Here is a 13812-nt window from a genome sequence, read left to right as displayed (position 1 = left end):
AAGAGCATTGCATCACGTTTCAATAGACCAATCGCTTCAGCCCAGAGCATACTAGCTGTCCAGGCAGACATACCAGCTATCCTGTGTAAGCTTCAGCCTTACACAGAGGAGGTGGCAGAGTTACAGAAAAAGAGCGGGAGAAAGGAGTGAAGTCAGCTCCCTGGGTGCCACCCAGCACCTTCCTAGTTGTAACTTCATGGTTCATAGTTCACTGGGCAGCTCTTCAGACTTGGGGCTGGAGGGGAGCTTTTAGCTTTAAAAACATTACCCTTCTCAGTAATTATATAAAGTGGCTTTCTTTTAAAAAGTTCCCCTGGAAGTCAGGTGGCTGGGCTGCAACAGGTTTTCTCAGGGAAGGTTTTCCGAGGTCTTATGAGTGTTCCGCTTGTCATGGCCTCATACACTTAACAGTTTCTACCTGCTGAGAGAACTCTCCTGGCAATCTGAAGACAGACCTTCAGAGGGAGTCAGCCAGCAAAGGGATGGAATGGAGGGCTGACCACCACACAAATGTCTTTCTTTCAAAAATCACCTATCTCGCCAGCCCCTATTTTACAAGATTTGATGGCTTGAAACAAAAGAGTCGTCACATTCTGTGGTTGGCAGGTCACCAATGATGCCTGAGATCCAAAGGGAAAGAATGAACATCTTTAGTTAGTGATGCTGAGTAAGAGTGACTCTTGCCCAGGAATTTTTACACCTTTCTTAGGAGGAGGAACAAAGACATTGGAAATGTGTGGTAGCCCATCTCATAAAAACTATCTGGAGAGTAGGAAATGCATTTGAAAATGCACTCTAAGCATCGTCATGACCGTGCTAGGCCACTTAGGCTGCTCAAACTAACCTAAAGCAAACAGGGAAATCAATAATTCATTTAAACAGAAAGGCCCAGACACTCAACATCTGTCCCATCCTCTTTTCTTCCATCTATCTCTTGAACATTTGGCTCTGTTTTGGGGCTATTCTTCTCTCCTGCAGACAGATTTTCTCCATGTTGTTAGCCTCTAGTCGTATCTTTATAGCTCTGTGACCCAGAGCCATATCTGCCTGCTCGATATTGAAATAAAATCTCAGGAAAGAATTCCAATAGGCTCACTTCTGGGCTAGTTATTGTGGCCAAAGTCAACAGAGCTGGCTTTGGCAGCCCTTTCAAGCATCACATGATTGGCAGGAGGGAGGAGCAGGTCCCCAGGGACATGAAGGTGCAAGACAGATAAACAACAGGTGTCCTCTACAGTGGCTGTTGGTTTGTGTTCCAATTATGGCACAGGCCCTCTCCATCCCGGCCCTCGCATGTGGTTAGTGCTCAGCTTATACTCCTTGTTGTGAGTCAAGCAAAACAGAGAAAGTGGTCCACCCCACTGTTCCGACGTGAACAGGCACTGTCTTGCTCACACCCCTCGTGTAGGTACCCTTCGGTATAGTCATTGACACTGACCATCAGCCCAAAAAGAAATGCTGGGCATTAGCTGATCACGCCGCCATGGCACACAGGTGTGCCCTGTCCTAGGCACGTAGCCACAGGTAGGATGAGCATGAATGAAATTCAGCCAGAACTCCCACTTGGTGTTGATGTGGACACACCTCAGCACCATCTGCAGTGAATCTGAGCTTCAGAATTTCATGAGTATTTATCAGCCCCTACCATGTGCTAAGACTGTGCTGTTCCCTTCATGCCAGCTGTGTGTGTGTGTGTGTGTGTGTGTGTGTGGATAGTGGGCGCAGATTGACGACCGCTGTTTGGAAAAGAAGGCTTCTGTTACAGGTGCCAGGGGATAGGGAGAAGGACTGCAACGTGACTAACGCAGTGACTTCGATGCCAGTTACATAATTTAACTTGGAATCATTGTTTATTATTGATTATTATTTCTGAGGGTTTGGTCAGGCACTTAATAATTCTTTCCCTGGGTGTGATCCGTTTGGATAAAAATGGAGTGAACCAAAGATCAGGCCAAACGAACTCTTTCAGGACTAATAATGGGCTCTGTATTAGGAGAGTACCTGGATCATATGCCACATTCAGTTGTGTAACGTTCCTGGGAAAAACAACCTAGAAGAAAATGCAATATATAATTAGGTATGGGAATTACTATAATCACAAAATCGGAGTCTTATCATTTATTTTATATGTACCTTTAATGCTGGAAGGTACTTGAGAGACCGTTGTGTATAATCTCTGCGTTTGATGGTTGACAAACAAGCTATTTGGCTAAAATTAATGGGCGGCATTGCCAGGATTTGGGCTCCATTTACTGGTTTCCCCATATATACTTTTGTTTATTCATTCATTACATATTTCCAGTGCCCTATACCTTAGTAGGTGTTTAACAGGGGAGATGGCTTGAAAGATTAATAAGAACTGGTTCTTACTTGAACTTTCTATAGAAGAGACAGAAATGCCATTATTTCTGTCACTTAATCATTTATTCACTTAATGATTTATGAGTTGAATAATTATTGAGCAGCTACTAGTGCCAAGCATTGATCTAGGCACCTATCAGCCACTTAATAGCTCTATGGCCTTCAACAACCTACTAAAATAAATCTCTGGTCCCCAGTAGCATTCTCTGTAAAATGAGGATAATAATGGTGTTTCATGGACTTGCTATGATGACTAAATAAGTAGAATGCTGCCTAGTACATAGCGAGTGATCAGTAAATGTTTAGCCATTATTATCATCAATATCCTAAGTGTTGTGAGAGAGGTGCATACACTGTCCTGCAGGAGTATTGGTGGCTGGGATAGTCTGGGAATTCTTCCTGGAAGAGGAGGTATGATTTGGGGCTTGACAGATGAGTAGGAGCTAGCCATGCGTTGCTGAGGAAAGAGCTAGAGGGAACACAGGCAGAGAGGTCGAATCTAGGCAGAGTGTGTTCATGAAATGGGAATGAAGGTGCATGTGGGGACATGTGAGACGGTGAGAGCCAGAGAGAGCTGAATGGATGGATGGCAGGAGGAGACCAGAGAGAAAGGCCTCCAGGGGCCAGATTGTGAAGAGGGAGTCCTGCAGTCAAACAGGGGACCTGAGGACCATTGAGTATGAGCCCCGATTCCCAATCCAGGGTTCTTGCCACCACCCTCCCTAGTGTGGCTCAATAATTATGAGTAACCAATTCAGGCTAGAAGGCCTTTGTACAGCACTGTCATAAAAACACGCGTGCAGGAAATGAATCATGGACTCTTTTGTCACCAGCAAACGTGGAGCTCGCCTGTATAATGAAAACGCGTGCACTAACCTGTGGAAGGGAAATGTCTGTATTTTGTGAGCATCAAGCAGGGTCACCCCACACCTTTTGCTATGAACATGACCCCTGCTCATTTTCGCCTCTGCAGTGGCTCCTCAGTGGGGTTAGCCACGGCTGCCAAATGCATGTGGCCCAACTCATGCTGTGGTTTCTGAGCTGCAGAGGGAAGCAGGGAGGCTGGGTGGGAGATTGGGAGGGCTGGAGCTGGGAGCAGAGGGCTGCTATCTCCTGGCCTAGATAAGCCTATCTGACATTCCGGACCTCTGAAATCATCCACCGCAGCCCCCAAAGCCAGGCTCCACTGCACCGCTGGGCCGTGCATGCCGAGTACTGCTTTGCCTAATATGGACAGTTGCAGACAAAACCGGTAGAGCAGAGGACAGTCTCCAGGGTGTGAAATTCTGTCCCAGTTGAACAAAAAAGCTTAGATGAATTCTTCATTTGTCCACTTAGCTGACAGTGGACTCCTGGCACTCCTACGTTAGACATGGTCATGCCCAGGTGATCAATTCAGTTGTGTTCTTTGCTCCGCTTGTCATCACAACTTCACATGGAGTGTGTGGGGTTTGCATGAATGTGTGTGTTTGAGCTTGAGCATGAGCTTGAGTAAAACCAATTCCTAACAATATTAAACTGAGTTGAAAATAACTCATTTTGGGCTGTCTTCGTAAGAAATGGTTGATCTGGGTTCACTGTGGTTCATTTTATAAACACATGTATGAAAAAGACCTCTTTGGCTTTTTAAGAAAATGACTAATTAGTTTTCTTTAATTAAAAAAGAAATACATGCTCACCATAGAAAAATAATTCAAGCAGGGCAAGAATATATACTATCAAGTGTCTTCCACAGGCCCCCAGGTCCGCTCCCTAGAAGCAACCACTGCCCCATTTCCAGTGTATTCTTCCTGCAAGTCTCTACATGTGCATGCTTGCTTGTGTGTGCAAGAGTGCATATGGATAGTGCACCCCCTTATTTTTCATGGAATTATTTTTTTACATATTTATCGTGTATCTTGCTTTATTCACTCAAAAATGTATCTTGGAGATTGTTTTATATCAGTACATAGGGCTCTAACCCATTTATTATTTTCACAGCTCTTTATGGCTCCCCATTTTGTGGCAATTAAATTTATTTAACTGCTTGGATTGTTTCCAGTCTCTTGCCATTTTAAACAGTGCTGCAGTATACTTCCTCAGACGTACATGCTTTGTATGCACGGGAAAGCGTTGCTACAGGATAGATTGTGAGAATTTCGGAGTAAAGGTTACGAGCATTGCATTATCAATACTCTAGGCATTGTCAAAATCTCTTCCTGATTTTCTTCCAGTAGACGCTCCCTCCTTAACTGGAGCATGCTAAGGAGAGTCCTTCTCTAAAAAAGAGCTACATGTTGGCTACTTGGATTTCCTTGGCCTGGCTGAGGAGGCGTTGGGATGGACACGCCCTGAGTCCTGGAGTCTGGGCTGGGTGACCTGGAACGGGGCCACTGAGTGAAGAGCAGTCCAGCAGGAATATGGTTGGGATCGCTGCCACCCTGTACCAATCACAGTCACCGCATTACTGTTACCACCCAACATTGCTCAGTGCTTTGTACTTGAAAATATTGCTGCATATACATGGTTTCATTAAGAAGTTTGCTCTATCCGATAAGGTGAATGCTCTTTAAAAGAAGAACAAATACGAGTGTAGACTATATTTCATCAGAGAACGGGAGCTTTTAGAGCCCTGGCCTTGGGATGATCTTTGAGAGCCCAGTACTGTTTGTGCTGCTGAAAAGGGACCCATTCCAGGCCTTTCTAAGTCGTTCTCTTTATGATTGAGTTTAAGCAATCATCACCTCCTCTGGGGAGTCCTCCCTGAACTCTTTTCCACTTCTTCCTTTTTTATCCCACCCCAGTCTGGGTTTGGGGCTCCATGTGGACTCCCAGACTCTAGTCCTACCAGATCTCACAGATCAGCGCCCCTCATTGACTGCTTTTTTTTTTTTTCCTTCTTTCCTCTTTCACACTCACCATGAGCAACCTGTGAACGGGGACTATGTCTGGCTCATCCCTGTGTCTTGAGCACCCAGCCCAGGGCTTGGACAGGGAAGCTGCTCAGGGACTAGATAAACGAACTCTGCAGCTCAAGAGGCTTCTTTCTGGAGCTGTACAGATAGTGTGCTATGCAATATAACCTACAGAGTTCTTCTTTCTAGAGCTGTCCTGGCTGAGTCCTGGTACTTCCAAGCCTTGACAGTGGCTTGGCAGAAGCCAGTACCAGCCAATCCCTTTATTGCCTTATTTAAGCATCTGTCCAACTTGGCATCGAAGCATTGCTCCCTGAGCTTCCTTTTCCTGTGGTGTGAGGACGATGACCGCAGCCTTGTCTGGGCCTTGACTAGCATCTGGCTATTTGTGGAGCTTCCAAGGGGCACGGGGAAATTGGCGAATAGGCCTGGGAGGCTGAAGGGTTGGGCCTGCCTTTTCTTAGAGAAAAAAGAAAACCCTCTTGCAGTTCCTGGCCCACCCAGGGTTGCACAAGGCCTTAGGGAATCTCTGGCTAAGATTATCCAAATAAATGTGTACACGGGGCAGGGCAAGAGGAAACCATGAAGCCCTTTCGCGTTCTGCTTCCCAGACTGGGAGGGATCCCCTGGCTGCCCTCTTTCCTGCTCATCCGAGATCCTTCCTCTGCTTTGCTTTTTTCACAATAAAGAAAAAAATACCTTGGCGATCAGTGTATTCCATGGGAGGGAATTTTTTTGCCTTGTGTTAATATATCCGTTCACCTCCTACGTAGCGGGGTGCGGCTCCAGGCTGAGCTCAGTCCCTGCCGCCACAGCTCAGGTTCTGGGCGGTTCACTGGGCCCAGCCTTCAGGATGTTCTCCCTGAGTCCACGAGGCCTAAACTCAGCTGCAAGTAACTGAAACCTGACTTCAGAGACTTCAACAAATAAGTTATTTTTTTACTCAGATGTCAGGAGAGAGATGGTGGCTGGAGGGTCAGTGGCCATATCCTCTGCAATTCTCTAGGCCAGTGCTGTCCAATAAAAGTATAATGCAAGCCACATACATAATTTAAAATGTTCTAGCAGTTACATTTACAAAGGGCAAAGAAATGGTGAAATTGATTTTAATAATATATTTTATTAAACCTAACATATCCACAACACTAGCATTTCAGCATGTAGTCAAAAATATCATTGAGATAGTTTATATTCTTTTTGCGTTAAGTCTCTGAAACTCGGTGTGTGTTTCACAGTTCATCTCACTTCAGACTAGCCACCTTCCAAATGCTCAAATAGCCACATGTGCCTCATGGATTTCGAACTGCACAGTGCAGCTGTAGGCTTTTCCCTCATGCTTGTCACTTTGTCGTCACCAGATGATAGCCATCTTCCCCTCTAAAGCAGCCATTATGTCTGCTTCAGAGGCAAGAAGAAGGTAGGGGCTGCTCTAGCTGCACACATTGCCTTATCGGTGGGCCAGGGCGTTCCCAGGAACCCCACTAAGATACTAACTCCCTGGGGAAAGGACTTTTTGTCTACGTAGTCTTTGCTGATTCCCCAGCACCTAGGATAAAGTCTGATGCATAGTAGGTATTTGCCTCGGGTTGAGTTCTTCAAAAGCAGGTGCTTAGAATGGATTTGTAGAGTAAAATGTTCATTCGCCATCAACCACTGTGAAAGGAACTGGGGAAGGAGCAGGATTGGGCTGCAGAACTCAAACTGTGTACAAGAGAACCAAATGCCTGAAGGTTCAAGCAATTGGATCTTTTCCTCCCTGGCCTTTTAGCAAATGAGTTTTTGTAAGAGATAAGGGAGGGAGGCCTTACAAACCTCAGGCGGTGTGGGACTGTCAACTATGAGCTATCAGCTCTCTATAGAATACATTTAACATATACACCAAGAAAAATATTGTACTGTCTAACATACAGTTAGTGAGTGAGTTGTAAATATAATAGTATTTACATGTATTCTTTGATGTATGATATATAAAATTATATTACATAAAAACTACTCAGCTTAAACTTCTACGCAGCATCTTGAAAAGAAAAACCAAATATGCTGTAACTTCAGAACCTGTTCAGAGTCTTCAGCTGTATGTAACATATTCTACTGCCACCTGGCATATACCACTTGTCCTCTTATGTGCTATAGGAGCTATAAATACAAGGTAGCAAGCTGTCACCAAAGGTTTGTCCATGGGAATTCAGCAGTGGCAACATTTTTATTCTTGGATCCTCTCTCCAGGGAAAGCTGTCTAAATCTGAGAAACATACCTGGGACAATTCCTTTGCATTCAAATCTATAGAGCAAGTCAGGAGAGTTTCCTTTACCCCTTTATCCGAGGAGCTGGCATACCGATATTTACTCTGCAGCAGTTTATTACTCTCTTGCTTTTTTTTTTTTTTTTTTTTTTAAGGAGGGCGCAGCTCATAGTGGCCCATGAGGGGTTCGAACCAGCAACCTTGGTGTTATTAGCACCACACTCTAACCAACTGAGCTAACCGGCCATGTCCTGCTCTCTCTTGCTTTAAGAAAATGGACTCTTTCATTTATTCTTCTTTCCTTTCTTTCTTTGTCTTTTTTTTTTTTTTGCATTCCTGATATGTTTTTTATTGTTGTAAACTATATACACAACATAAAAATTGCCATTTTTAGTGTATAGTTCAGTGACAGTAATTACATTCACACAGTGTTGTGCAATCATCACCATTTTTTATTTGCAACATTTTTCATTGCCCAAAACAGAACCTCTGTACCCTTAAGTAATACTTCCCTATTCTCTCCTCTCCCCAGCACCTGGTAACTTCTAATCTACTTTGTTTCTATAAATTTTCCTATTCTAGATATTTCATAAGTGGAGTCACTTAGCAAGATCTTTTTAAGATTCATCTATGGGGCAGTATTTAGCAGAACATAATTCTTTTCTATTTTAATAATATATTTTATTTAACCCAACAAATAAAAAAATACTATCATTTCAATGTGCAATCACTATAAAAGTTATTAGTAGGATAGTTTACATTTTTGTTCTAGGCCATTGAAATCTGATCTACATTTTACTCTATAAGCACATCTTAATCTGGATGCTAAACTTGAATCAGAAATACTTAATCTGTATTTAGGTTTCGTAAAATTTACAGTTGAAAAAGTAGGTTTGCATATCCAGGTTATTCCAATCAGACTTAAAAGTTTTCTAATAACTGAATCAAGTATGGATTTATTCAAATTTTGGTAATATATACATAACATAAAATTTACCATTTTAACCATTTTTAAGTATACAGTTCAGTGGCATGAAGCACATTCACATTGTCATGCAATCATCACAGCATCCATCTTTCAAACTTTTTTCATCATCTCAAACTGCAACTTCTCAAACTGTACCCATTAAACGATAATTCCTCACTCTCCCCTCCCTCCAGTCCCTGGCAATCGCCCTTTTACCCTCTGTCTCTATGGAATTTGACTCTAGGTACCTTATGTAAGTGGAATCAGACACAAGTTGTGCTTTTGTGATTGGCATCTCACTTAGCAAAATGTCCTCAAGGTTCATTCATGGGTCAGAATCTCCTTCCTCTTTAAGGCTGAATAATACTCCATTATATGTATAGACCACACTTTGTTTATCCATTCATCTGTTGAGGGACACTTGGGTTATTTCCGCCTTTTGGCTATTGTGAATAATGCTACTATGACCACCTTCGAGAGTATCTGCTCGGGTTCCTGTTTTTAATTGTTCTCGGCATATACAGATGAGTAGAAGTGCTGAGTCATGTGGTAATTCTGTGTCTAACTTTTTGAGGAACCGCCATGCCGTTTCCACTGACTCTTATTTTTCAAATTGCCAACTCTGAGTCAAAATTTTCACAATTATTAATTCATTCAAAAAGTCGTTTTGAATGTCTGCCATGTGCCAAGCATCAGGGATACAGCAGTAAAGGAAACAGACAAAATCCCTGCCCTCTTAGAGTTTACATTCTTCTCGGTGAGAGACAGGCAATAAACAAGTGTGTGTGGCCTGAGTGTGTGAGCCTGGGTGCATGTGCACGTGTGTGTGTGGTGGCAGTGGTGCTGGGAAGAAAGCAAAGCAAAGTGAGGAAGACGTGGCTTCCCCAAGCAGAGACGGGTCACAGTTTTACATTGCATGTGCTGGGAAGGCTTCTATGAGATGGTGACATATGAGCAGAGACCTAGAAGAAGTGAAGATGTGACTCTTAGAGGGAAGAGATTTCTAGACGAAGAAACAACAGCAGGCACAGATACTGACAAGTGAGTGCGCTCAGTGTGTTCTCGAAACAGCAAGGAGCCCAATGTGGCTGGAAGGAGCCAGGCTGGAGGGGGTAAGATATGGGTCTAGGAGGGGAGTGGGGGGCCCAGGTCTGTGGGCCTTAAAGCCATTGGAAGGACTTTTACTCTGAATGAGATGTAAAGTCACAGGAGACTTTTGAGCTGAGAGTCACGTGATCTGACTTCCTCATGAAAGGAATTAGGAAATCTCAGAGGTGAAAAAAGTGAAGGTAGAGACCAAAGTCTCTCCCACCTGTGAATAACAACCGTCTCAAGCTGAAGGAATTTATTGCATCCTGTGCTTGTCATGTCCTAGAGGAGCTGCTTGTTCTTTCCCCACAGACCAGCAGGCGAGGGACGGGCTGAAACCAGCCTTGTTGTCCAGGTTGGGGCAGGCCTGGGCATTCTGATTCAGTCTCCTCAGAGGGAGAGAATCCTCCTGAATGTCCACAGCACGTCACACTACCGAAGAAGGAGTGTTTTTCATTAAATTACGCATTCCCTCATTCATTCACTGCCATGTAAGTGCCAGTTCTCTGTGCCGGGCACCAGACAGAAGGATGGAGACAGCAGAGAAGGCCCCCGCACTGCTGGAGCTTTCTTCCTGTCCAGTTGGGAGACAACAGAAACACACAAAGATACTTTGGCCATGTCATCCCAAGAAGGACATTGTGTTACGGCTGTTGTGATAGGGAGACCTGGGGAGGGAACTTGATTCTAGACGGGGTGTCAGAGAGGTGACATTTAAACTGCGATCTGCAGGTGAGAAGCAGCCAGCCAGCAAAGAGGGGACTGGAGTGAAGAGCGCGAGAGTGAGAGTGGAGTGAGATGAGGTTGGGGGTGTGGGTAGGCAGGAGGCAGATCGTGGAATGGCCTTTCCCTTCATTGCAGTCCATTGTAGTAAGTTTAGGGTTTTTTCCAGGAACTCACTTGGAATACTAGCTCCACTGCTCACTAGCTAAGTAGTGTGACCTTGCCTCCTGGAGCCTCTGTTTCTTCATCTATGACATGGAAATAATAATAATAAGTTACTGTCTCCTAGGGCTGGGTTGAGGGTTCTATGCACAATGCTCATAAAGCATTTAGGGTCCTGGTAACTGTTAATGCCCTCCTTCTCCTTGAAACTATCCTATTGGATTGGTGACACATCTTTTTTTGACCTACATTTTAAAGTTGCCTTCACGTTCTTTCTCCTTTTCCACGGGACATATGTAGTGTTCGCCAAGGGCTTTTCTCTGACTCCTCTGGCTTCTACTGGGTATGCTTCCTGAGGCAAATCTCAGCTGTACTCAGCTGTCTCCCCCTCATGGAGATGACTCTCTACATTCGTATCTCTGGCCCTCACCTCCCTCTTGCACACTATGACCTCACTTAAGGCCTCACGGACATCTTCACGATGGCTTTCGGCCGTGAAACCACATTCACCATCTTCTTTCTGAAACTTGCTTCTCTCCTCTGTTTCTTCAAGTCCTGAAACCTCAAAACCCTGCAGTCACGCAGGACTCCCATCTGGTCTCCACCCGGTCCTGCTGCACCTTCCTTTGCATGTTTATTCATATTCTTCTCCTTCCCTCCATCCCCACTGCCCCTATTTTGGTGAAGGCCTGTTCTCTTACCCAAGTGACTCCAGTTGCCAGTTTCTGAGCTCTCAGAGCCTTTCCTCTCCTCCAGCCCAGCCACCAATCCCTGCAGAATCGTCCTTTCGAGCACAGAGCTGACTGTGGCTCTTTGCTTCAATTCCTGGCTTCCAAGCACTGTGCTAAGTGACAGTTCCACCTTCAGCCTGGCCTTGGTGCCCTGTCTATACTGCTCGTCTCCTACCTCACCAGCCCTGTGTTCCAGAACTCCCTTGTCACATGCCCTATCCTAGCCACATTCCCCTCTTTGCTCTCAGCTCCTTTTCCTCACTGCATCTGGCCAGCGTTCCTACATTTCCAGTGTCCAACCTACTGAAAACCCTCTCCTCAGAGGCCCCCAACCCTTAAAGTTTCCACCTCCCATGTCACCCCAGCAACCCTTCCCAGGTCCAGGGACACACCCAGGAGTTTGCCCCCACCAAAACTCTCCACCTAAACTCTCATTTGGAATGCTCCTCTCTCACAACTACTCTAAGCTGCTGCTTCTGTCACTGTGTCACTCTCACCAAACCTGCTGCCAACCTAGGTTTTCATCCTTGGTTGAAAGCTCCTCCCTTTTCTGCCCATCCATCAGCCTCGCCTCCCCTTGCCTTCATTTGCTTACCCAGCTGAAGCCTGTGTTCTCTCTGTGCGGTCGTCTTTAGCAGCTTCTCAAAGTGCTTCCTTAGAAGGTCTGACTCTAACTCGGTGCTGTCTTCGAGGGCTGCCTGGCACTGCTGGAGAAAGTAGCAGAGCTCAACGGGATGGTCTCTACCCAGCTCTGATGACTCACTGCTCAGCATCTTAGTGCTGCTGGGACAGCCTTTTAAAAAGGCCAGACTGTTCTGGGTAAATTGTTGCCATCCTTTATCTGCCTCTGTATCCTTCTGTCCTGTCCCTTTAAGTAACTCTCCTACTTCTCACGAAAACCAGTTATCATCAGCTCTGTTTCTTCTTCCCTTCTCGACCAAATTCCTGGGGGACATCACCTCTGTACTTCTTGCTCCCATGGCTTCATCTCCCTCTTATTCCCAACCCACTGTAACCTGGCTTTACAAGTATTCTCATTGCGCCAATAGAAATGCTTTTTCCAGGGTCACTGGGGGTGTTGGAGTGAGCCCAGACTGTGATTACCTCTGCAGCCTCATCCTCATGGCCCCTGTCACACACTGGACATGGGAAGTCACCATCTCTTTGAAATTATTCTCTTTACAGAGGTGCCTAGGGATAGCCAGGAGCCCTGGCCCCTGAAGGAGGGGAGAATGTGGGTTATGCTTCTTTGCAAGGAATTATAAACCTAGGGATTAACAGGTTCAAACTCTCCCAGTGTTATCATAATTTTCTTGGCAGGGAGGTTTTCCATAAAGAGCACGTCCTTGGCCTCTCTGCTGATGCTGCCAAACTCGGCGACAGGTGTGAGTGGCATGGATTTATGATCCCTTCCAGTGCTTTAGGAGCCTCTGGTATTTCTCCTGCTCAGATTTACTCTAGGGCTCCAGATCACATTGGATGACTTTATCGTTCAAAAGAATTTAGCGATCCATCACAATGGTATAAAGCTTTTCTGCTTACAAAGCGGTTTTGCATTCAGTATCTTATTTGATTTCCCCCACAACTCTGGGAGGTCAAAGGGCTGACATTATCATCCCCACTTTACAGATGAGGAAACAGAGGCTTAATTGGGATGAAGGAGTTGCCTGGAATTTCAGGCAATAATTTCAATGAATTCCATCACTTGCCTAGAATGTCAGGCAATCAATTCAGGAATTTCAGGGAATACATGGAAGAATGCAAGAATGCAAGAATGCTTAAAACCAGGGTCCCAGACCTTAGTGCCCAGGTGCGAGACCTTTGTTTGCGGACTTTAGTGTAGACAGTGACTCTCAGAAAGATCTGAAGTCCATCGTACCTCGAACCACACCATGTCTTCAACCTTACTATTGGGTATTAAGGATACAGGGGGCGCAGACATTATTCTTACCTTTATTTTCAAAAGAAATGCTGCCTCAAATGTTTAAGGTGAGCGACAGCATCACTCTATATTTATGAATTGACCATTTCAGATCTTCACATTTGAGTGTTTGCTTACTAGAAGTTTTCAGTTAACATCCTGGAACCAGGAAATTTATGATGGATGAAGTGGTTGGATATCTGGGGTTAAGGATGGCATTTGCAGGTTCATATCAGCTTCAGCATCTCATTTATTTTGTGTTGTTTACACAGATTTAAAATAGGGAGTTTCAAGTAAAATAGTTCTCAAGTTAACAGCTTGCTTTGCAATCTCTCCAATTATAATAATCCAGAAACTCAAATGTGTACTAGGTGCATGTGTCTCACTGTATTTAAGATTCAACTTTGAGACCCCAATTTTCAAATGTGTGAATTGAATGCAGTCTGACCCACTTCAAAGAGTTGTTGTAAGTTAGCTTAGTAGGGAGCCCACGACATTGTAAGCATTCAGTAAGCGGTAACTTACTATTGCACCCTGAAGGTTTAAGGAAAGGGTGAACAACTGTCCCCCATGCTGGAGACTCCTGGCAATGCTGGTCTGGTATGTTTGTTTGCTGTTTTTGTTTTTTTGTTTTTAATGGTGGTTGCATCACTTTTTTTCCTTCATTTTTTTTTTATAGCAGTTTTAGGTTTACAGCAAAATTGAGGGGAAAGAGCAGAGA

At 44.6% G+C, this 13812-nt stretch overlaps 1 protein-coding gene across 4 annotated transcripts in view; it reads left to right on the top strand.

The window, feature by feature from the left end:
- Positions 1-13812, top strand: part of MICAL2 (microtubule associated monooxygenase, calponin and LIM domain containing 2) — a 207279-nt gene that overhangs the window by 50338 nt on the left and 143129 nt on the right. The gene's annotated exons all lie outside the window — the stretch shown is intronic.

Source organism: Rhinolophus hipposideros (assembly GCF_964194185.1).
Source record: "Rhinolophus hipposideros genome assembly, chromosome: 10".
In the NCBI taxonomy this organism is placed as follows: Eukaryota; Metazoa; Chordata; class Mammalia; order Chiroptera; family Rhinolophidae; genus Rhinolophus; species Rhinolophus hipposideros.
This window is presented reverse-complemented; position numbering and strand designations above follow the sequence as displayed.